This window comes from Triticum aestivum, chromosome 1B (genome assembly GCF_018294505.1).
Source record: "Triticum aestivum cultivar Chinese Spring chromosome 1B, IWGSC CS RefSeq v2.1, whole genome shotgun sequence".
NCBI lineage: Eukaryota > Viridiplantae > Streptophyta > Magnoliopsida > Poales > Poaceae > Triticum > Triticum aestivum.
Window position 1 is genome coordinate 179,963,715 of NC_057795.1, and position 23,187 is coordinate 179,986,901.

The window sequence follows — 23,187 nt, forward strand, 5'->3', positions numbered from 1 at the left end:
CACATCTAAATACTTGTAGGCGTAAGGGACGGGGCACCATACATAATGTGATAAACACATTATACATATGAGACATGGTTTAGATTATGAAGATCTAGCTAGAGCTAGAAATGTAATGTGATTTGAAATCAACATAAAGTGGATTCAAAAAATCGAGTTCGAGTTCATATAGTACACATAGTTCATATGTAACTTGAGACTAATCATGTGGTGTGCTGTGAAGATAATAGACAAATGATGGTTTAACTTGACAATAATGATGATTGTAGATCTTATTAAAGCAGAGAAACAAATTCAAATGCTTTGACTTCACAACAATCATTACTGTAGATCATATTCAAATAGAGAAACAAATTCAAATTTAGTTCATATTGAAGCGGTAGTATATACGTTTGGAATGCAGTAAAATGTTCATTTGAGTAGTAGGTTGCATGCATTATATACGTAGCGAAATATTTTAATTGAACATAACATGAGTACAAAGTTTTGAATGACATTTGTAGTGCGAATTGATTTGGTACAGTACATGTTAGGCTTGTCCGGAAATTTCAACCCGTGCCTTGTTAGCCCGAAATATTTAAGATATATCTTTATCTCGTTGTGCTCCGACAACTCCCTCCATCTCAACCTGTGCCTTGCTATTCCAAAATTAAAAAACGCGCAAAAACTCCCACCTCCTGTGAAATCCCAACACGCAAAATGCCCGTGGTACCCCTGAACCAAAAGAACCGCCTCATATTGGTGGGAGTACTTTTGTAACTTACCCCACATTTCGAACAAGCGCGTCCCTAAGCCATGGGTCCCCACGCCCATCCCATCCGCCCACCCATTCATACACCGAGGCCGCGAAAACCCGCGACGAAGCCCCACACCCTCCTCCGTCCGCCACCCAACTGGAGCCTCTTCCCCGACGACATCGTCAACAGCAACACCTCGACGTCCCTCATCCACCGTACCGGATGAGGATCCGTTGTCTATCTCATTGTCCCGCCAGTTCAGCCAGCCCGTCCTCCACCTTCAAGGAGCTGCCGCAATGTTCCCCTTGTCTTTCACGCCACCTCCATTTCCACACCGCCGTCTTCACCTGCACCACCGGAAGAGCATCATCATCACTGTTTCCTCGGATGAAGCTGCGGCCTAATCGGCGCCACCAAAGAGGTTGTACACTAGTCGCCACATTTTCTTCTTGATTCGATCTCACAGTGCTGCCGGCGCTTAGTCCCGAGCCGACACGGCGCGACTCCATCCACGGCGGCGTCACCGGCCACTTCCTCCACGGTGTTGCTCCCTCGGCGGCGACGTCCACATTAGTTGGAGCTGCTGCTGCTTTAGCTCTCGCTCGCGCTGCTGCTCTGCTCTTGCTCTCGGTCCCCTGCCTGGTCTGCTCTTGCTATTGCTCTTGCTCTCGCTGCTGCTCTCGCTCTTGCTCTTGCTTGCGATGCTGCTCCGATTTAGCTGTACTTCAGTCGATTGAATCGACTTTTGGGTCAGTCGATTTTCAGGGGGTGGTGGGGGGGCTCACCGTGGTGAAGGGAGAATCAGCCGTAGCGGGGAGGGGGGCTTGCCGGAGAAGTACCCCACTATCTATCTTAGGGTTCAGGCTGGGGGCGGTGATGGGGCGGTGGCGTGAGGATCGCCGGAGAAAAATCTTGGCACGAGGGTCCTAGAGGGATGGCCGGGGCGGCGGCGTACCGGCGGTGGGGAGTGTTTTCTGGGCAGGCGGGGTGGCGCACCGCCGGCCACGGGTGGCGGGGGGCTGCTGTTTGGCCGGTGGTGGCTGGCGGCTCAGGGGGGTGGAGGTTGAAGATGAACTGCAGGCCCTTGATTTCGTATCCAACGGCTGCAAAATCGACTGACCAAAGATGAAAAAGCCAGTCGACTGACGTGTAGCCTCACCTTGCTAGTGCGTTCAGTTTCGACAGTAAAATTCAGTTTTGACAGCAAAATTCAGTTTCAACAGTTAAGTTAAGTTTCGACAGTTAAATTCAGTTTCGACAGTTAAGTTCAGAGATAAGCGGCTGATGTATTTTACATCTAGCACTTTGTGGTTATGTATTTTAAGTCATCTATTGGAGATGCTATTAGAATTCCACTCAGGTTAACGTTGTCTCTCTTGTCCTGCTTCAGCCTCGGCGTCTTACAACTCACTAGAGCTACTCCAACGATGAAACCCTCCATCACAGCGGATCAGTACCTCGGGCTCCATCTCCAGACGCCTTAGATCTTCTTCCCCTCCTCCGATAGCCAAGTCAGCTGGAGCATCCTCACCGGCCAACCCAATCACGCTGAGATCGACATGGCTTCGCCAAAGAGGTTGTACACTTGTTGCATCTTTTTTTTACTCTACATGTTATATATTTATATATATTGTCCACTGAGCACATGTAGTAACGGGAAATATGATTATTTATCCTACTATATGACAAACAATGAGGTACCCGGCAACTTAGCTATCCATGATGGACTATCTTGAATGCGATCATTATTTATCTCTGCGCGTTTGAGCTGTGCATTTGTCAATGGCCCTGGGAGTTGAGCTAGTAGTGCAGTGGCTTGGGTCCAAAGTAATAGAAGTAGCACAAAAACATTTTTTTAGTGTAGGCTTTTCCTTGCTCAAGCCTGCCTACTAGAATCGCCAGTGCTTGAAAGGAAAAGTGAATGAAAAACATAGGAATTGGAAAGTTTCCTATGGTACTACTATTCATGAATTTGGTTCAAAGGAATGGAGCAAAGGAAAACTGTAGGATTTGTTCCTTTAGTGTCTCCTTGAAAGAAAAAACGTAGGAATTTTAATTTTTACTTGTCCCCCTTTTCAAATTCCTATTCATGAAGCACGAGACTAAGAGATAGTAGCATAATAGCATTATAACCGTACATTTTCTTGTTGTTTGACTTAATCTCACCATGCTTCTTTGCATCTTGTGATCTTCCAATTGTTGTGAATCAAACACCAAGATTGGCAGAAATCCTATGTTTTTAAATCCTCTATTTTGCACGTGCATTCCCATCCTATTCCTGTCTATTTCCTATCCCTGCATTGTTGGAATGCTCCAATTCAAACGAGCCCTTAAAAAATTACTCCTCTTACAGATAGTTGTCAAAGAAAACCTTGCGTGGTTTGTCCCGCTCCTACTGCGCCGTCGTCCACCCTAGCTCAACTGCTCCAACGACAGAAGGGTCCAGCACAGCAGGGATCCGGCCTCTAGACTATGTTTCGCCGCCTCAGATCTTCTTCCACGCTGCCGACAGCCATGAAAACTGCATTACCATCATCAACCGAGCAAATGACCCCGAGGACTACACGGGTCCGTAAGAGAGGTCGCACTCTTTCGTGTCTGCTTACGTTATGCATCGCTTAATATTACATGCTACTTTATCGTCCTGTTCACTGATTAGACTCTAAGTCAGCTCCAAATAAATGGTTGTGGGGTACATATCGGGACCACAATCAATAGTATCTATCTACTATCCAGTTAATCTCCGGTGTCTACTATGAGTTTCATGTTGGGTGGGAAACAAATAGTAAAGATGCCATTATCTGTATTTTTAACTGAAGCCATTATCTGCCTGCTATTATTGGTTTTGGGTCTATCCACAGGTTGCTACCATCACTCTGGATTTCTGCATGCACTCATTACATAATCTCACTATGTTTTATTCCTATGCATGATAGTTATTGTAAACATTGTGTTGTAGGGTGGAACCCTAGGTGGAGATCTTTCATGAATTGGAGGGGAAATCCCCAAGAACACGAAGAACACAAGAGTGGGAAAACACTCAAATTGACTAGATACAATCACACATATGCTAGATCCAAGAACATACAAGTGGTCACAATGAATCCAAGAACAACAAAGGAAAGATACAAGGTACTAGTTCATCCCAATCCTATGAGGAGAGAGGTCTTCATGATCCTATGATGGGGATCCTTCTCCAAGAGGAGGGCTTCATCTCCAAGAGGCGGCCTTGATCTCCAAGAGCAGCTTCTCCCAAGCGGAGGTCTAGATCTCCAAGAGGAGGAAGATGAGAAAATCTCTCTCAATATCTCACATATACTTTTCTAACCCTACAAATGACCTAGGAGGTGCCCTTATATAGTCTAGGGACGAAACAAGTTAAGAGGGGGGGGGGGCGTACAAAGGCCAAAAGTCCAAATGCGCGCGGCTGGATCGAAGGGGTCCAGGCACCCGGGCAACTTGGGCCGGTCACCCGGCTTGTTCAGGGGGCGGCTGGCCGGGCACCCGGGGGAGTGCTGGAGGTCGCCAAGTGGGGTGGCCGGGCACCCGGGGCCTCAAGCCCGGGCACCCGAGGCAGCGCCCAGTGGCTGGAGGTGCAGGGGCCGGGCACCCGGCCGGCCAAGGCCCAAGCACCCAGTGGCGCGGCTGGAGGCGGGCAGGAGCCCGGGTACCTTGGGGCTGCAGGTGCTGGGCACCGAGGGTGTCCAGGGGGTTTTGCCCCTCCTCCTCCTTCTTCACTCTTCTCGATCTCTCCTTCCTTCTCTTGCTCCATGGATGCTCGCAGCTTCACCTTCTCCTTCTCACGATCATCTTCTTGGTACCCTAGAATGCATAACATGTCTTTATGAGGTAGAACCCAATGATCATGCGAATCCGAACGAAACTGGAAGAGGAGAGAGTCAACCTCGTATTTGATGGCGCGTGAACGTGCTCTTGTCAACGGTCCTAACGGTGCTTGCGGTGGTGAAGTAGTGTCTGTGCAGGTAGGTGAGGGATGCTCCACATCATCTCCCCCCCTTGGGAGAGATCCATTGACGGATCGTGCTCTTCATCACCATGGTACTTGGCCAAGTCTTTGACGTTGAAGATGTCTCTTATGTTATTGTACTTGTCACATGTGATGTCGACCTTGTAGGCGTTGTCGTTGTAGCGTGCTAGCACCTTGAATGGTCCGTCGGCTCTCGGGAGTAGCTTGGACTTGTGTTCCTTGGGGAAGCGGTCCTTGCGGAGATGTATCCATACTTGTTCACCCGGTTGGAACACCATCGGAGACTTGTGGAGGTTGATCTTGGAGGCGAGTCATTGTACTTGGCGCTCGATCGTGGAACATGTTTCTTCATGCATCTTCTTGAGGTAGGCAACTCTTGCACTTGCGTCCATGTTTGTTCGTTCTTTAAGTGGTAGAGGAAGGATGTCCAATGGTGACAAAGGGTTGAAATCGTAGACGACCTTGAAGGGGGACTTGCCGGTGGTAGAGTGTCTTGCGCGATTGTAGGCGTACTTGGCAATGGGTAGGCACTCCTCCCACTCCTTGATGTTCTTCTTGATCAACACGCGTAGGAGAGTTGCAAGCGTCCGGTTGGTGACTTCCGTTTGGCCATCGGTTTGAGGATGACATGCCATGGAGAATAGTAGCTTGATTCCGAGCTTGGTGCATAGCATCTTCCATAAGTAGCTTAAGAACTTGACGTCTCGATCCGACACAATTGTCTTTGGCACACTGTGCAACCTCAAGATTTCCCTACAAAAGAGATTAGCAACATGTGAAGCATCATCTATCTTATTGCATGGGATAAAATGAGCCATTTTAGAGAATCGGTCCACAACAACAAAAACAGAGTCCTTGCCATTTGGAGTCCTAGGTAATCCAAGCACAAAATCCATGCTAATGTCTTCCCAAGGTTGATGTGGAATCGGTAAAGGCATATGTAAACCATGGGATTGAGAGTGTGACTTAGCTTTGTAACATGTAGAGCACCGTTTGTTGAAGTAGGCGACATCGCAAAACATCTTGGTCCAATAATAGTTCTTGGAGAGCGTGGCGAATCTCTTGTCACGTCCAAAGTGTCCCATGAGTCCGCCTCCATGAGCCTCTTGCAAAAGGAGCAAATGAAGAGAAGACTCAGGAATGCATAGTTTGTTAGCTCTCATAAGATAACCATCTTTGATATAATATCAATCCCAAGAAGTATGCGTCACACACTTAGCATAAGGAATACCAAAAGTCACATCACCCTCATACAAATCTATTATATGATCAAATCCAACTACATTCAATTCAAGTTGAGTAAGTAACATGCATTTGCGGGAAAGGGCATCCGCCACCATGTTTTCTTTGCCCTTGATGTACTTTATCACATAGGGAAAAGATTCAATGAATTCATTCCATTTAGCATGCCGTTTATTCAACTTGGTTTGACCTTTTAGGTATTTAAGTGTTTCATGATCGATATGTATGACAAACTCATGCGGTCTAAGGTAATGCTCCCACACATGTAACACACGCACTAAAGCATAATTCTTTGTCATAGATGGGGTAATTGAGTTGATCACTGGAGAGTTTTTCACTAAAATATGCAATAGCTCGCTTTTCTTGCATCAAAACTCCACCAATTCTGGTACCACTTGCATCACATTAAACCTCAAAAGTTTTGTCAAAGTTGGGTAAAGAAAGAATCGGAGCATGGATAAGCAAAGATTTGATCTCATCAAAAGAGGTTGATTGCAAAGGTCCCCAAACAAAAGGATCATTCTTCTTATTCAAGGCATGCAAAGGAGCGGCAATAGTGCTAAAATCTTTCACAAAGCGACGATAAAAACCCGCAAGGCCAAGAAAGGTACGCACTTGTTGCAAATTGGTGGGTTGGGGCCAAGTTTTAATTGCTTCAATTTTAGATTCATCAACATGTACACCCTTGGAAGAAACAACGAATCCCAAGAAAACAAGCTTGTCAACACCAAACATGCACTTTTTCATGTTGGCATAAAGACGTTCCTTGTGAAGAGTTTGTAAAACAGCCCTAACATGACTTAGATGCTCTTTCATGGATTTGTTAAACACAAGAATATCATCAAAGTTAACAACAACAAACACTCCAATATAAGATCGAAGCACAAAATGCATAAGACGCATGAAAGTTTTGGGAGCTTCCGATAAACCCATAGGCATAACCAACCACTCGTACAAGCCAAATTTGGTTTTGAAAGCGGTTTTCCATTCATCACCTTCTTGTATGCGGATTTGATAATAACCACTTTTAAGATCATTTTTTGAGAAAATGGTGGCACTGCTAAGTTCATCAAGCATATCATCTAAGCGAGGAATGGGATGCCTATAACGAATGGTAATAGCATTGATAGGTCTACAATCCGAGCACATGCGAAAACTACCGTCTTGCTTGGGCACAAGTATAACGGGAACGGCACAAGGGCTTAAGCTTTCACGTACATGACCGTTGTCGATTAGTTGTTGTACTTGTCGTTGGATCTCCTTAGTTTCTTCGGGGTTGACGCGGTAGGGAGCCTTGTTTGGAAGAGGTGCGCCGGGGATGAGGTCGATGCGATGTTCAATGCCACGTAGAGGAGGGATACCGGGAGGTAGCTCATCGGGAAACACATCCTCGAATTCCTGCAACAAGTTGGAAAACACTAGAGGAAGAGGATTAGGATTGTTAGTTTTTGGTCACCTCATCTTTGCATAGGAGGACAAAGTGGATGACACTCGATGGGTTCTCACACACTTCTCTCATCTCTCTTTTTGTGGCTAGGAGGACTAAGTTTTTCTCCCTTGGCAAAGAGGCGCTCAATTTTTGCTTGTGGCTCTCACTTTCCTTTTGGTGGTGCACTCTCTCACTAGTTTCTCCATGAGGGGTGGAAGCTTGCTTGTCGGTGATCACTTGGCTTGGTGACATTGGTCGAAGCACATACTCCTTGCCTTTCAACTTGAAGCTATAGTGGTTGGTTTGTCCGTTGTGGATGACACCGCCGTCGAATTGCCAAGGTATTCCCAAAAGAAGGTGGCACGCGGACATAGGAACCACATCACACTCTAGGGTGTCCTCGTATGCGCCGATCTTGAAAGACACTTGCACCATGTGCTCCACTTGAATGGTGCTGGAGTCTCTTAGCCATTGCACCTTGTAGGGACGGGGGTGCTTCTTCTTGACCAATTGCAGCTTGGAACATAGCTCTTCACTTGCCAAGTTGTGACAAGTACCTCTGTCGATGATGACCTTGACGGAGCACCCATTGATGCCGGCCTTGGTGTGGAAGATGTGGCACCGTTGGTCTTCGTCTTGGTGGTGTTGGAGCGTCAAGACCTTGGAGACCACGAGAGAGGGACTTGAATCATTTCCACAAAAGACTTGATCATCTTCATCTTCGTTCACGCGCCGGTGCATGGCCACGTGCTCAATGGCTTCCATTTCTTCTTCACTCATCGAGTCGTATGTGCCGTCATCGTTGAAGATCATTGTTCGCTTGCTGGTGCATTGGAAGGACTTGTGTCCTCGGCCGCCACATGTGAAGCACTTGAATGAACTTGTCTTGACGGGATCATTGGGAGGCGCCGAAGATGAAGGAGTCTTGGATTTGTAGGTGCTTGTCGGAGGACGTGTCGACGAAGGCGCAACTTCGTTGGAACTTGACTTGTCGCCGGTACTTGGTGATGCTCGAGTTGAGGTAGGAGGTGCCGAAGTCGCGGGAGCTTGAGAGTAAGAGCCGTAGGTCTTGGACGAGTACTTGGCGTATTTCCGTGGTTTGCCTCTTGTATGTCGTCGCTCGACCACTTGTTCCCACCAAACGAGGATGTAGTCTTGGAACTCGAGGGAGGCCGTGGCGATCTTATTTTCTTCATCGTAGTTGTGGAGGCAAAAAATCTTGTCCACCTTCAATGCCCAAGAGAGATATTCTTCGGGATAATTGCTTCCGGAGAACTTTGGCTTGGTGAACTTGAGCTTGCCGTAGCGGAGTTCTTCATCTTGATAGCAGTTTTGATATCGCTTTGCCTTGGAAAGTCCTCAAATGCTCGTTCCTCGTGATGTCGCTCTTGGCGTGGAGGAGGGTATTGAAGCACTTGTTCCACTTGGTGTCTCTCTTGTCTTGGAGGAGGGCGAGGAATGTGTGCTTGGTTGCGCCTTTCTTGTTGCTCTTTGCGTCGGGCTGCTTCTTCTTGTATCTCGTGACGAAGAGCTTCCTCTTGTTCTCGCACTTGGAGGTTGCGGTCTTCGGCGGCTTTAGTGTCCTCGTCGAGTGTGCGTTGTGCTTCGAGTGCTTGAGCTTCACGTTCAAGGGCTTGTGCTTCACGGCGCTCTTGTGCTTGTCGAATTGCATCACCGTCTTGAGGGACTTGACGTGGTACTTGTGGAGGTATTTTCTCTTGCTCCATTGCTTCTTGCGCTTGGTGTCACACCATTTCACATGCTCGAACTCGGTCTTGTAAACCATTGCCATGAAACGGATTTTCTTGTGTTTGGCGATCTTGAGGAACATCATGTCGAGGAAAGCGAGCTCGTGGCGGACTTGCATCATAAGAGGAGTAGTCTGAAGATTGCCGACTTGTACGGTGACTTGAGTGGCGCCGTCTTGAAGAAGCGGAGGAGGAAGACGGGCGTCGCACGATCATGTTGCGGAGCTCTTCCATTTGTGTGTTGAACTTTTCGTCGATGGATTAACAAAGGTCCGAGGCGAGTTGCTCCAAGCATTCACCCAATACTACACTTTCTTGATGAAGCGCTCATTGCGCGATGATGAAGTGGTTCTTGAAGACGAAGCTATAATCATCACCTTGCTCCTCGAAAAGTGGGTTCGACGACAAGTTTGGCCTATCCATCATAACCAAGTGGGGTGAGTAGGAAAAATGAGAGAACAATACCAAAGTTACCTGCTCCAAGGATTGAGGATGTAACAAGTGTCACTCAATGTAATGCCACAATAGGAGAACTGGAACCGGGTTTGTTTCTCACACCTACAAATAAGAGGCTTATGGAGTAGCTCGGTTAGGATGGTGGCAAAAATTTCAAGCAAATGTTAGTCAACATATCGATAAGGTTGAGAAGGTTCACAAAAATGTAAGTAAAGCAAATAGATGAAACCCAAAGGTATCACTAGGTACACATGCATGGAAGATAGATGGGATCCGCACAACCAAGGAGTGAGCTCAAAATGTGCAACCACGGAAAATGCTCTTGTTGTGCGAATGCTCGAGAGACACTAGCTCAATTGCTCAAATGGGAAAGATACGCTTGTGCACCTACCTATGAGTGAACCATGCCATCTTCAATCCCAACTATGCTATATATGCGATGACCAAGATGATATAACTATGCAAATGGCTCAACTCTATTATTTACAAGCTCTTTGTTTCTCCTCTTTTTCTTAAAAGCTTTTCTTCTTCTTTTTTTAATATGCTTGATGCTCGAGCCGAGTATGATATGATACAACTATATATGATATGCACGGGAGAGACTTATGGCACAAGGATGATAACACGATCACTACGGTGCACAATAGCGTGGCCCGGCAATTCTCAACTTGCTAGTCTCAATGGGTAAGCAACGCAAAGTGGCTCGGGCTATCAATGCAAAAAGAAAGGTAAGAAGTAAGTGTCGTCGAGGTTACCATCCTTTCTCACGGTTAGCGGTGAAGATGGCTCCGAGTCGATGATGGTGATGACGATGTCACACGCTCCTAAGTAGCTGAAACACCTTAGGAAACGGAAATGGCAACACAAAATCGGTCAAACACGAAAGGTGGGTGTTTTTGTGATGATTTTTTGGATGGGAGCTAATGGTGGTTGTAGTGGGATGAGTGGATGGGGGATGTCAAGAGCTTCCAAACGAGCTAAAGAACACGAAAAACGGACTTGGGAGGTGGAAGTTATGGCCAAATTGGTGGAGGTGTTGGGCTGATTCGGGGGGGGGGGGGGCGGGCACCCGAGGGTGTGAGGTGTGGGTGCGGGTCCCCGGTGGTTTGAGGTGCGGGCACCCGGTGGTCTTCGGGTTGGGCGGAAATTTTGGGGGAAAAGCTAAATTTCGTGGATTTCGTGGTGGGAAGGGTGGGGATTGTTGGGGAGGGGCTAGATCCACTTGCTAAACATCAAAGACCAAAACAACCAAATCTCACAAGATCCAACAAATTGCAAGAATTTTTTTTGGCTATTTTTGTGGGGATTTTTGAATTTGGACGAAAAACAAAAAAAATCAAGCTAGCAAATGGGGGGATGGGACTCCAAGATGTGAATAAACCTTGCTCATGATACCAAGATGTTGTAGGGTGGAACCCTAGATGGAGATCTTTCATGAATTGGAGGGGAAATCCCCAAGAACACGAAGAACACGAAGAACACAAGAGAGAGAAAACACTCAAATTGACTAGATCCAATCACACATATGCTAGATCCAAGAACACACAAGAGGTCACAATGAATCCAAGAACAACAAAGGAAAGATACAAGGTACTAGTTCATCCCAATCCTATGAGGAGAGAGGTCTTGATGATCCTATGATGTGGATCCTTCTCCAAGAGGAGGGCTTGATCTCCAAGAGGAGCTTCTCCAAGAGGAGGCCTTGATCTCCTAGAGGAGCTTCTCCCAAGAGGAGGTCTAGATCTCCAAGGGGAGGAAGATGAGCAAAGCTCTCTCAATATCTCATATATACTTTGCTAACCCTACAAATGACCTAGGAGGTGCCCTTATATAGTCTAGAGACGAAACAAGTTAAGAGAGGGGGGTACAAAGGCCAAAAGGCCAAATGCGCGCGGCTGGATCGAAGGGGTCCAGGCACCCGGCAACTTGGGCCGGGCAACCGGCCTGCTCTGGGGGCGGCTGGCGGGTGGCCGGGCACCTGGGTGACCAAGGCCCGGGCACCCGAGGGAGCGCTGGAGGTCGCCAGGTGGGGTGGCCGGGCACTCGGGGCCTCAAGGCCGGGCACTCGGGGCAGCGCCCAGCGGCTGGAGGTGCAGGGGCCAGACACCCGACTGGACTAGGCCCGGGCACTCGGGGGCGCGGCTGGAGGCGGGCAGGAGCCCGAGCACCCAGGGGTTGCAGGTGCCGGGCACCCGGGGTGTCCAGGGGTTTTTGCCCCTCCTCCTCCTTCTTCACTCTTCTTGATCTCTCCTTCCTTCTCTTGCTCCATGGATGCTCGCAGCTTCACCTTCTCCTTCTCACAATCATCTTCTTGGTACCCTATAATGCATAACATGTCTTTATGAGGTAGAACCCAATTCTCATGCGAATCCGAACGGAACTCTAAGAGGAGAGATTCAACCTTGTACTCGATGGGGAGCGCACGTGCTCTTGTCAATGGTCCTCGTGGTGCTTGCGGTGGTGAAGTAGTGTTGGTGCGGGTAGGCGAGGGATGCTCCGCATCACAATGGAACTAAACATGTAGAGCAAAAGAGACGAGCCTTGCGTGGCAATAAAATTGTATGCAGACATCGCTCCATGGTAGGCGCAAAGGCAGCCCCCCTCCACGCATTTTGGATTGTAATCGAGAGGAAGATATATGTTCTGAGGGGTATTCAAAAGGAGAAGACAACTCCTATTTACCCCCTGAGGTCTTCGCTCTAACTTGGCATGCTGATGTTGGTTATATCATGCATATGGTGCCTTGCATTGCTTACTTTATACATGAAATATGTCATGTGCTTAGTTTAGACATCCTTTATGCGAATGCCATCTGTTTATTTTATTCATCGTTTATGTGAATTATGCAACTCCATCTTGTTTAGCCAGGCATCATATATGTGAATTTTGCAATGCCATCCTGCTTAGCCAGTCATCTTATATGTAAATTATATCAGGCCATCCTTTTTTTCCGTTACATATTACATTTGTCAATGTTAGTACATTCAACTGCTCTTCGTGTGCATCAGCCATTTGACACGGTGATGGCAAATTCTGGAGTGAAAACAAGGTCTTCAGAGCAGACTATGCTATCTGACGAAGCGCATATCTCGCTGGTTACGGATAGCTCCTCAGAGGAGGATTCAGAGACAGATGACCAGTCCTATCCCCCCGAGGTGTATGCTCTAACTTGGCAGGGTTATGTTGCTCATATCGTGCGTATGGTGTCTCGCATTGCAATGTCATTTGATTAGTTTAGACATCTTTGTGTGAATGCCACCTGTTCAGTGTCTAATTACCATATATGTGAATTATGCATTGCCATCTTGTTGCAAGACATTATATATGTGAATTATGCAATGCTATCTTGTTGCAAAGGCAGTATATATGTGAATTATGCAATGCCATGCTGTTTAGCCAATCATCATGTATGTGACTTATATCATGCTATCATTTTTTTGTATTATGTGTTCCATTTGTCGACAACGTTTGTATATTCAACTACTCTTCCTGTGCATCAGCCATCTGAAGCGGTGATGGAAGTATCTGGAGTGAAAATAAGGTATTCAGAGCAGACAATGCTACCTGCTGAAGCAGACGTCTTGCTGGTTATAGAGAGCTCCTCAGAGGAGGATTCAGAGACTGATGACCAGTCCTATTTCCCCCCTGAGGTTTATGCTCAAACTTGGCAGGGTTATATTACCCATGTCATGCATGTTGTCTTGCATTGCTTAGTTTTTACATCATATATGGATTGCCATCTGCTTACTTGCTTACTATATAAATCATATATTTGAATTATATCATGCCATCGTGTTTACATAGTACATACACATCATCTATCTGAATTATGGCATGGCAACCCATTTAATAAACACATCATATAGTTATATCATCTCATCCTGTTTAGTGTTTACAATCATCATATTTTGAATTATGGCATTCTATCCGTGAATGTATGTGAATTATGGCATGCCAACCTATTTAATAAACACATTATATAGTTATATCATGTCATCCTGTTTACATAGTCATCATATTTTGAACTATGTCTTTCCATCTTTTTTAGTTAGCCATCATAATGTGAAATTGTGTCATGCTATCCTGTTTAGTTAGCCATCATATATGTGAAATTGTGTCATGCTATCCTATTTGGTTAGACAACATAAATGTGAATTATTTCATGCCCTCTTTTATTCCCCACTATCCATTGCACCTGTCTATCATACAATGTCTATACTTTCAATTACTTTTCTTGTTTATCAGCCATTTGAATTGGAGAGGGTGATGGCAGTATCTAAGGGAGTAACAACACGGTCTTCAGAAAAGATAGTGCTACCAGTTGATGCAGATAGAACCACGGTTGTACTTGCCCAAGGACCAGATCCACCACACATAACCCAGACTCTCATAGATTGTACCCCTGCCCAGTTGGACAGATAACCAGCTACACCCCTTCTAACCCCAACCCCAGCAGATAGTAACCCAGTTCCAGTTGACACAGCACCATCTCCACCACAGAGCACCCAAACACGAGCAGTTAGTAAGGGAACTGCAGTGCCCAAAGCACGAGGACCACCACTCCAAATCCCTACTCAATGCTTAAAGGAGAAGAAGATTGGTTCTTAGGTCAGGTTCTGTAGCTATGGTTCATACTCCTTTGCTCTTGCATTATTGTATTTACTCATACCAACTATTTTCAAATTTGAAGGTTGGAATTGAAACTCCATTGGCGCAACAGGTATGTTTTAAACCTGTTTCTTTAACTGTTTTGCTGTTGTAACCTGCTCTATGTTGATTTTAGTTTCAATTGAATAAACAGTTATGTTCTCATGTCATGCACATTACAAGTGTTATTATTGCTCTATAGTTTCCCACACTTATATTCTGTCTATTCTGCTTTGTCTTGAACAAATATTATTTGAACTGTGTCTCTATCTTGATTTGGCAACAAAAACTAGAATGATATAGACCATAAAGTGACCATGGTACATAGATATATGTTTGTTTCATGCTGTTATCCTGTCCACTTTACTACTGAACTCATTTACCGAACTGAGTTTCATATACAACATGGTAAACCTGTTATGTGTGTGCTTGTTTCTCTTTTAGAATGCGGATAAAATATTGGAGAACAGTACCACGTTATGCCATGGTGAAGGAAGTAATGCAGATAAGGTTCAAGATAGTGAGACATCCTTGTTGGTCTCGAAGAAAGCTGATAAAAACTATCTTGACGACAGTGAGAGAACCCAAAAGTCCTGTCTTGATGTAGTGTTCGAGTTACTGGCCACTACTGCTGGCACAAGCTCTTGGAACTCGCTGCCTGAATCGTTCCTCTTCTTGAGTCTCAACTTCAAGTTGAAAGACATCGATCAGATGTGCTGCGATAGGAAACTGAAGGACTAAGGAAGTCCCTGTAGAATTCAGATGCATACTTCCTGGTGCAACTGCAAGCGCTGGAGGATTTAAGCGCCAAACAAGAGAAAGTTAATAAGATTGCTAAGCATCTTGCCAGCATTATGGGTACCCAGGATATTGTTTCTTGAGATCTTGTGAAGTAGTTTCAGTTCTGGATTTGTTTTGCTATGGCGTTTATTTGCGCTGGTCGCCAACTTTGACAACCAGTGTATATGATATGCTGCTTTGTTCCCTATATTTGCACTGGTGGCGAACTTTGATGCCCAGTGGATGTAATATGTGTAATAGCCGTGATAACCTAGCATTAGTTGCTTGCTTATTTATTTCCTTGTTGTCTTGTTTATTTGTTTTCTTGTAGTCAGTGTAGTTCTTTTTCCGCGGTTTGCTAGTGGCTGCAATAACCTATTTTCTAAAACTAGGCCACAATAACCATGGGCTATATATTTACTGTAGTGACACTGGGCCTCCTACTGGCCGTAGAAACAATGGGCCTTCTATGGGCCGTAGAAACAATGGGCCTTTTATGGGCCGTAGAAACAATGGGCCTTCTACGGGCCGTATCATCAATGGGCCTTATATGGGTCGTACGATCGATTGGCCAAACATGGGCCAATAACAGACCGCATTATGGCCGTAAACGGGCTAGATTTGGAATCGTACGTTCATGGGCCGACCATAACAGGCCGTCGTTAATAGGGCGTATTTGATGACGCTATGAAAACGGCCCAACGTATTAACGGGCCACAAACGGGCCGACTGTAACAACGGGCTGAATTTGGCCCACAAGCAGAAAATGTCAGTAACGGGCCGTAAGTAACCGAATGCTGGAAATGAGCCCAAGAATAAATGGGCCCTAAGAAGGCCGAAAGATAACATGGGCTGGAAACGGCCCAATGGAATAATGGGCCGTTCATGGGTATAAAGTGATACATTATTTATTACGGGCCAGTTTTACCATGGGCCATTAATGGCCCAAGAGTTACAAAGGGCCTCATATGGGCCGAAAGATGTCATGGGCCATACATGGGCCGGAAGTTAAAATGGGCTGGAATAATATTGGATGGCCCATATGATGCTACTGGGCCTAATTCAGATAGGTCGTAACAGGCCCTGGGTTAGCAGGCTGTAAATGGGCTATATGCAAACAGGCCGTTAACAGGCTTTCAGTTGGCCGGCCCGCCACCTTTTGACCAAGTCAAACGGGCCGGCCTTTTCATAGGAATGGGCCTTTGTTGGGCCGTGCCACGTGTTAACGTATCATAGGCGCCTTCTGTCCAATGCGCGGATGACATCTGTCGCAACAATGAGCCGACCTCCAGCCAATGATGATTTTACACGTGGAAAATCCCCATTGGTCGAGGCTGTTAACGGGTTATCGGATCCAAAACCGGACCCAATAGCTTAACGGCATTCCGTTACAGTGGATGCCACGTGTCGGTCACCCTTGACGAAAGCACTTCTGTGACGCGCGATTTATCGTCATGGAAGTGGACACTTCCGTGATGATAATTTTGGTAATGTCATGGAACACTTCTACGACAGCACATGTATGACTATCTTGATTCTGTCATAAAATCTTCATGGATGTACATGCATGACAAAAAACGCGACCTACTGTGACAAACACGTATCATCACGGAAGTGTATTTTTTTGTAATGGAATAAGGATGATGAAGAGTTTGAGCGCTTTGTTGAAATGCTTAGACCTGTCTTTTTGCGCTTACGTTTGACTGATATTTTGAAAATGTCTCCTTATGCTAAGTATATGAAAGATATTGTTACAAATAAAATAAAGATACCGGAAGCTAAAATTTCCACCATGCTTGCTAATTATACATTCAAGGGTGGAATACCAAAGAAACTAGGATATCCAGGAATACCAACTATACCATGTTCCATTAAAAGAAACTATGTTAAAACTGCTTTATGTTATTTGGGAGCTGGTGTTAGTGTTATGCCTTTCGCTTTATAGCATAGACTTGATTTGAATAAGTTGACACCAACTGAAATCTCTTTGCAAATGGCTGATAAATTAACTGCTATACCCATCAGTATTTGTGAGGATGTGCTTGTCGTAGTTGCAAATGTTACTATCTGATGCAAGCATCCCACGATCATGCCCATGGATGTATCTACATCTCCCATGACACCACTTGGAACAATGACAAGAGCTCGAGCAAAGGCTATCAAAGATAAGGTGAACTTGCTCCTCTCTGAACTACTCCTTCCTACACATGAGACATGGCTACTACCTCAAGCGGAAACATTATGTGTGATTAGGTACTTAGAAGAAGGCCACTGGACAGCTACATCCAATGGCCAAGACGGCGAGGACACCGAGTTTGAAGGACAAGAAGAAGAGTCGCCGAAGAAGCTCCAGTGAGCAGACGATCGCCCAGGACCGGACGTCCGGCGCCTGACACTCCAGCCAGCGGACGTCCGACCAAGACCAAACGTCCGGCGCCTGAAGGCCCAGCCGACGAGTGCTATAGCGAACACTATCCAGCAAGCGGACGACCGAACCAACCGGACAACCCACGGCCGGACGACCGGCAACATCGGACGTCCGACAACTTGATCACAAAACAAAATTAGCGGAAATCCGAGCCCTACCAGACGTGCGGACCTCCACGAGCAACCGGACGACCGGTAGAGACCGGACGTCCGCTGCCTGTGTGTGCGCAGCTTCAGGCCCGAAGCCCATGTAACCCTTTATTCCGCCCCCTTTTGCACTTAGACTATAAATAGAACTCCTCCTCCTCCTAGTTAGGGTTAGAAAAGGATTAGCTCATATTTGTGTGAGAGCTTTGCTCATCCACTTGGTTACTTCTCGTCGGAGCTCACGACCTCTTCAGAGAAGATCCCCCAAGCGGATACCAAGACCCCTTTACGGGAAGACCCCGTCAAGACCTCCTCACGGAGAAGAACTACCGCCACTTGTAGCATCCTTTGTTGGATTTGAATCGTGTATCTCTTTGTGTTTCGAGGATCTAGCATAAGTGTGACCATATCTTGTTGGTTGAGTGATTTCTCTCGTGTTTCCCCTCGTGTTCCCCTCGTTTTTTCCCTCGTGTTCTTCGTGTTCTCCATGGGTCCCCTCCAATCGTGAAAGATCGAGCAACTAGGGTTCTACCCTACATCATCTTTGGTATAATGAGCCACGTTGATCACGTATTTGGAGCCCCTACCCCTTGTTTTCTAGCTTGATTTTGTTGTTTTTCGTCCTAATCCGAAAATCCCAACCAAAAATAGCCCCAATTTTTTTTTGTGATTTGTCAGTGTGATGAAGTTTTATTGGATTTGATCCATGGATTTGCTTTGTCACGCGTGGATCTAGCTATCCCCACCTTCTCCACCATTTCCATCCACAAAATCGCTCGGATTTGACAAAATTCACCGCCTCCACCACGAACCTGAGTTGTTCATCCCGTGCCTGAAATCGCCCAGGCACCGGACGTCCGCCAGCGACTAGACGTCTGACGACCGGACGACCGCTCCCCACCGGATGTCCATTAATCCCTGACAAAAACTGAAAAATTTCAGTTCAGCCACCACCACATCTCCACCTTCCACCATCGTTTGCAAACTCCGATACCACCACCGCTTTCCACAAGCACCACCATCTCTTTACCGCTACCACCTCCAACAATATTGACTTGTTTTGGTATTTGAGATTTTGAGTTGTGGTTCCCGTGTCCTATTGTGTTTCAGCTATATAGGTATGGTTCGACATCAACATCACCATCGCTCATCTCCGCGAAGGACTCGTCATCGCCAACAACCGTCCGTGATTACAAATGACTACCACGGCGGTAACCTCGACGACATCTTTGTCTATTCCATGGCATTGCATTGATAACCACCATAGCCTTACTTTTGTGTTGCTTACCCATCGAGACTAGCCTTTGAGTATTGCCGGCAACATGACTTGTGCACATTATTGATCATACTTTCCATAGCATACATACCATATCATAGTGGTGCATATCTTGGTATCATCTTTTGTGTCACAAAGTTGTCATCGCATACACAATTGCTATGTTGGTTCGTGAAGTTTGGCATGAGAAAAGAGCTCAAAAGAGAAAGAGCCAAACAAGCTTTTAAGCAAAAAGGAAAAGATAAGCAAAGAGATTATAAGCAAGAACCATAGCATCATACATCATTAAGATTGTCATACTAGATCATCTTGGATCATATCATCGGAATACCATACATATAACATACTTGGGATAGAAGTCGTTGCAGTTTTGCTTAGTAGGTTGTGCACAAGTTTTTTAGTGTCCGCCTATTGTGTAATCGTGCTAGCGTCTCTCTATTGTGCAACATGAGAATTTTCGTGGATTCCACATTTTGGCTCATTCCTTGGTTGCACGGCCCCATTTATCTATTTGCGTGTGTGTTTCCGTGTACCATATCTTGCTATTGGTCTACTTGTTGCATTTGCAAATTTGTGAATCTTTGCCAACATTATTGAGGCTCATTAACAATTGATCATATTTTGTGCCACCATCCTAACCGAGCTCCACCATAAGCTTTTACTTGTGTAGTTGTGAGAACCGACAAGAATTGGTACCAATTGTGCTATTTCCTTGCTCCACATTTGAGTGATCATTGATCCATCTTCAACATCGGTCAAGGTACATTTGGTATAAGTTCTTCTCTTTCTCCCACTCACATATTTGCTTGGAATGATGGATAGGCCAAGTTCTTCTACCAACCCACTCTTCATCGAGCAAGACGACGACATGCCATCCTATGTCACCAAGAGCCACCTCTTCGGTGCACAAAAAGCCTTACATCGAGAACAACAAGCAATGAGGGACTACTTTGACAACAAGTTTGAAGCACACAAACAAGAGAACGATGCAAGAATGTACGAGATTCGTGCTTTGGTGATCAACCGCCATTCCACCACTTCATCGTACTCAAGACGGAGTCGCTCGAGTCGTCACTCCGGCGACACTCTCTCTGGCTCAAATACACGGACATCGAACACTCTACGTCGAGCCGCGCGCCAAGACCATCAAGCTAACCACAACCCTCTTCATGGCAACCATCCACAAGAGCAATTCGACGAGCAAGCACATCGTCGACGTCAACGTCACCAAGAGGAAGAGCGAGCACGCCAACACCAAGACGAACAAGACGCCGAAGCACTCCGTCAACAACAACAACAGCGTGAAGCCCAAGCACTTGAGGTGCAACATGCACTACATGACACAAGTCGCGCCTTCGCCGACCGCAATGCTCAAACGCGCGAGCAACAAGAAGCATTTCGCGAGGAAGTCCAAGAGAGGATTTATCAATCACGTGTGCATCGTCAAGTTCCTCAAGCTCCTCCACAAGCTCGACAAGCTCCTCTACAACCTCAAGTTCATCAAGAGCAAGATGACTATGGAAATCCTCCACGCTAAGAGCAACATGAGATTGACAATCCTCCATGTCAAGGGAGTCATCATCATCCTCGACCCCAACACAATGAAGAGCAACACTATGGCAATCTCAAGTTCACCATGCCCAAGTTCAATGGAAGCAATGATCCTGAAGAGTACCTATCATGGGCATTGAAGGTCGACAAGATCTTTCGCTTGCACAACTATGAGGAAGAGAAGAAGATCGCTATGGCATCCCTTGAGTTCCAAGACTATGTGATCATATGGTGGGAACAAGTTCTTGAGCGCCGAGTAGCAAGAGGTGAACCACCAATCACCACATGGGAGGAAATGAAAGATGTCATGCGTGCATGCTTTGCGCCAACCTACTACAACCACGATCTCTTCAAGAAGCTCCAACTCCTCAAGCAAGGAACAAAGAGTGCTGAAGAATACTACAAGGAAATGGAGATTGGCATGATAAGAGCCAATGCCACGGAAGATGATGAGCAAACTATGGCACGTTTCTTGAATGGCCTTAATCATCCCATCAAGAAGATTGCCGACTTCCAACCCTACTCCAACCACATTGAGCTCGTGCATCAGGCTACCAAAGCGGAACGTCAAGTGCAAGATGACTTCAAGTACGCCAAGTACTCATCCAAGAGCTACGACTTCTCCAACAACCAAGCTTCAACGACTCCAACTCCTTCTACCTCAACCACGCCATCTACAAACAACGGCGACAAGTCGAGTTACAAGAAAACTTTGACAACCTCAAGTCGTCCTCCTACTATGAGTAACTTCAAGCCGCACACTCCATCATATACTCCAACCTATGAGACCGTCAAGACAAGTTCCATCAAGTGTTTCACTTGCAGCGGCCGAGGCCACAAATCCTTTGAGTGTACCAACAAGCGAACCATGATCCTCAACAACGACGAAACATATGACTCCATGAGTGAAGAGGAAAAGGAAGCCCTTGAGAAATTGGCTATGCACCAGCACGTGAATGAAGATGAAGACGATCAAGTCTTTTGTGATGAGGATTCGATCACCGCTCTTGTTGTCTCCAAAGTCTTGACTCTTCAACATCAACAAGAAGAAGACCAAAGATGCCACATCTTCAACACCAAGGCCGGCATCAATGGAAGGTCCATCAAGGTCATCATCGATGGAGGGAGTTGTTACAACTTGGCAAGTGAAGAACTATGCTCCAAGCTCAAATTGGTCAAGATGAAGCACCCGCACCCCTACAAGGTTCAATGGCTAAGCGATTCCGGCACTATCCAAGTTGAGCATACGGTTAAAGTCTCCTTCAAAATTGGAGCATATGAAGACACTTTGGAGTGTGATGTCGTCCCGATGTCCGTTTGCCACCTCCTTCTTGGTCGACCATGGCAATTTGACCGCGGCGTCATCCACAACGGGCGTACCAATCACTATATTTTCAAGGTGAAAGGAAATGAGTACGTCCTACGACCTATGTCTCCAAGTGAAGTGATAGCTGACAAGCAAGCCACCCATCGTGGAGAAAAGAGTGAGAGAGTGACCCACCCAAAATAAAGTGAGCGCCACAAGCCAAAATCGAGTGCCTCCACGATGAGCGACAAGAAAAACTTAGTCCTATTTGCCACCAAAAGTGAGATGAGAGAAGTGTGTGAGAACCCATCACGTGTTATGCACTATGTACTTCTATGCAAGGACAAGGCACCAAAAACTAACACCTCTCATGATCTACTTTTAGTGTTGTCTTCTCTTTTGCAGGAATTCCAAGATGTTTTCCCCGATGAGCTACCTCCGGGTCTACCTCCACTACGAGGCATTGAGCACCGAATCGACCTCATCCCCAGAGCACCTCTACCTAACAAAGCTCCCTACCGTGTCAACCCCGAGGAAACTAAGGAGATCCAACGACAAGTACAACAACTCATCGACAACGGTCAAGTACGTGAAAGCTTGATCCCTTGTGTTGTTCCGGGCATACTTTTTCCAAAGAAAGACGGTACTTATCGCATGGTTTCCGATTGCCGTCCCATCAATGCTATCACCGTTAGATATAAATACTCTATTCCACACCTAGATGATATGCTTGACGAGCTTAGCGGAGCCACCATTTTCTCTAAGATTGATCTTAAGAGTGGCTACTATCAAATACGCATCCAAGAAGGTGATGAATGGAAAACCACATTTAAGACCAAATTTGGCTTATATGAATGGCTTGTTATGCCAATGGGTTTATCCAAAGCACCCGGTACTTTCATGCGAGTTATGCACTTTGCTCTTTGTCCCTATATTGTTGTATTTGTTGTGGTCTATTTTGATGATACTCCTGTCTTTGGCAAATCCCTCAAAGATCATGTCACCCATCTAGGAACAGTGTTGCAAACCCTTAGGAAAGAGCGCCTTTATGCTAATATGGACAAATGCCTTTTTGGTGTTGATAAGCTTGTTTTCTTGGGTTTTGTTGTGTCTTCTAAGGGTGTTCATGTAGATGAATCTAAGATCAATGCCATTAAAACTTGGCCCCAACCAATCAACTTGCAACAAGTGCGTAGCTTTCTTGGTTTAGCCGGTTTCTATCGTAGATTTGTGAAGGATTTTAGCACCATTGCTTAGCCTTTACATTCTTTGAGTAAGAAAAATGTGCCATTTGTTTGGGGACCATCCCAAGATACCGCATTTAATGAGATTAAGAATTTGCTTACTCATGCTCCCGTGCTTGCATTACCCAACTTTGACAAACCTTTTGAAATTCATTGTGATGCTAGTGGTAATGGCATAGGAGGTGTGTTAACACAAGAGAAGCGCCCCA